The sequence below is a fragment of the Scleropages formosus genome, chromosome 13 (assembly GCF_900964775.1).
Source record: "Scleropages formosus chromosome 13, fSclFor1.1, whole genome shotgun sequence".
NCBI lineage: Eukaryota > Metazoa > Chordata > Actinopteri > Osteoglossiformes > Osteoglossidae > Scleropages > Scleropages formosus.
Genome location: NC_041818.1, coordinates 19037016 through 19039337, shown reverse-complemented (window position 1 = coordinate 19039337; position 2322 = coordinate 19037016). Strand labels below are relative to the sequence as shown.

The window sequence follows — 2322 nt, the reverse complement described above, 5'->3', positions numbered from 1 at the left end:
ATGTAGCTTCTACTTCTCAGTCACAGCAGACAAATACAATGTACCCCTATCTAAACGAACGGCTCAGATTAATCCTAGAGAACGGGAAGGCAGCAAATTTGTTCAGTTTTATAGAATGATTTTATTGTTATTTAACCGATGTCTTACAATGATAGGTTTGCTCAGAATTTCGGACCCATTTATACAGCTAGATAACTTCTGCTGTCCCGATTCAGGGGAAGTACCTCAACCAAGGATGCAACAGCAGGAGTAGGATTTGAACCCATGTCCTTCGAGAGAAAGGTGATATTGTGAACCATTACGCTATATGTCGACCGCAGTCGACCAACAAAAGGTACTCTGACCCTTATGTCAGATCTCTCTATCAAGGTAACAATGAAATGAGATTTTCTATCAGAAGAAAATATGACTTAAAAAGAACGGTTGGTGGAACAAGTGGTGGAGGAGAGTGGACAAAGTGTTTCGCTCTCAGAAATGAAGAGAGGTCAGTTTCGCTGAAGCGGAATGACACAGGAATGCGGCACTGATATATCACTCTCACGTGCTTTGTGAAACAACTGCCTGTTCTGCTTTGTTGTCCTGTTAAGCAAAATGTGATGTGGGCAACCTAAAATGGAACTGATACCTTTCCTCAACATTGTTTTACAACATTTTACAGCTTTACGGCTGTGTAACTTAAACCACACCACATACAGTACGGACGTTACATTACATTTACATTCATTCATTTAGCAGACATTCTTCTCCAAAGCGACGCACATCTCGGCAAAAAATTAAACCGATAAGAACAGGTACTACACTTTGATCTTAGCCGAAAGGCCGAGAAGCGATGTTAACGTCTAGAAAGTCAGAAAAGAAGACCTAACAGTTATTAATTATGAGAGAAGGGCACATATTTACCATATAACCCGGTACCAAAATAAGACTGGTAAAGCTTTATGCAGCTACTTGTGTGATGAACGTCGGTGCACATGGGGAAGGAAACTAACTGTACTTAAGAGTCACACATCTGCAGCTATGTCTCTTTTTCCTAACGAACTGCACAAACTGTATTTTCTGTGAGATGTTCGTCACTTTGGAGAAAAGCGTCTGCTAAATGAATAGACGTAAACGTAAGACGTTGATCCTACTGCTTTGAGCAGAAACTTAAGACAAGTGAACTCTTTCCTATCTTCCTTATCTACTCATTAAAAACAAGTGCAATTTCGTTTCAACCTCTTTGCTTTTGTTGATTTGATTTCGTGTTTGATTGCATGAGAGCGAACTGCATGTGATGGGTTGCGAAGGGATCTGGACAACTGACCTCTTCTGAGCAGCTGTGATGCGGTGCAGTAGCCAGCAGGTGGAGGCCAGCCTGCAGCTGCAGAGGACACTCCATATTTGCATTTATTCATCTAGCCGATGCTTTTCTCGAAAGGAGCGTGCAAGGATTATTAAGTAGTATTTAGCTGACACCTTTGTCCAAGAGGACTTAGAGTGCTAGGTACATTACATGTAGCGCTTTTACCCATTGGTGCTTTATATTTATTTTATGTGGAGTTAGCAGTAGAGTTAGCAGGTTGAGTAATGGATGGAGCCATCTCCTTTGGGTTCTGAGGACCCAGGTTTCAATCCCATCTTCTACTCCAGTATGCTTGAGCAGCATACTTACCCTAAACTGATGAAAAAGTGAATACTTGTAATTCACTTTGGAGAAAGAGGGGGGGCATGGCGTGGCGTGGTTTGGCCAGTGCCCGCTGTGGGGCAGGTCCGGGGTTTGAGTCCTGCTTGGAGTGCCTTGCAATGGCCTGGGGTCCCATCCTGGTTGTGTCTCCTCCCCCTTCAGCCTTGCGCCCTGTGTTGCCGGGTAGGCTCGGGCTTGCTGCGACCCTACTTGGGACAAGCTATTGTTGCCATTGGCGCTGGCTTTGGAGAAAAATGTCAGAAAAATTAATAATTGTAAATGTCTACAACCAGGCAAGGTTAGAGCAATTTTTGTGTCAAATTTAGAGTCAAAAATGACTTGAAACATATGTCTTTGGAAACCAGAGGACCTGGAGGAAGCCCCGCACAGACTAAGCTGGATTTGACTCCATGTCCAAACCCACAGCCGAGGTCACCTTCCAGCCACCTCACAGCATGTCCACCAAACAGCTGCCAGGGTGGACTAAGCACAGCGGATACCACGCGTAGGTCAGGACGGGTCTGAGCTCTCAAGGTGGCTCTGCTGCTGCAACCCTGATCTCTTCTCAGACGTCATCATCTAATCGCGCCAGACAATCACTTGGAACTGGAGCAAAGCAGGATCATCTCAGGTGTTGTCAGTAGTCCTTTAAGTCTCAA

At 44.5% G+C, this 2322-nt stretch overlaps 1 pseudogene; it reads right to left on the bottom strand.

The window, feature by feature from the left end:
- Window positions 1-652: 652 nt before the first annotated feature.
- On the bottom strand, window positions 653-831 carry LOC114912160 (uncharacterized; annotated as a pseudogene).
- Between the last annotated feature and the right edge of the window lie 1491 nt (window positions 832-2322).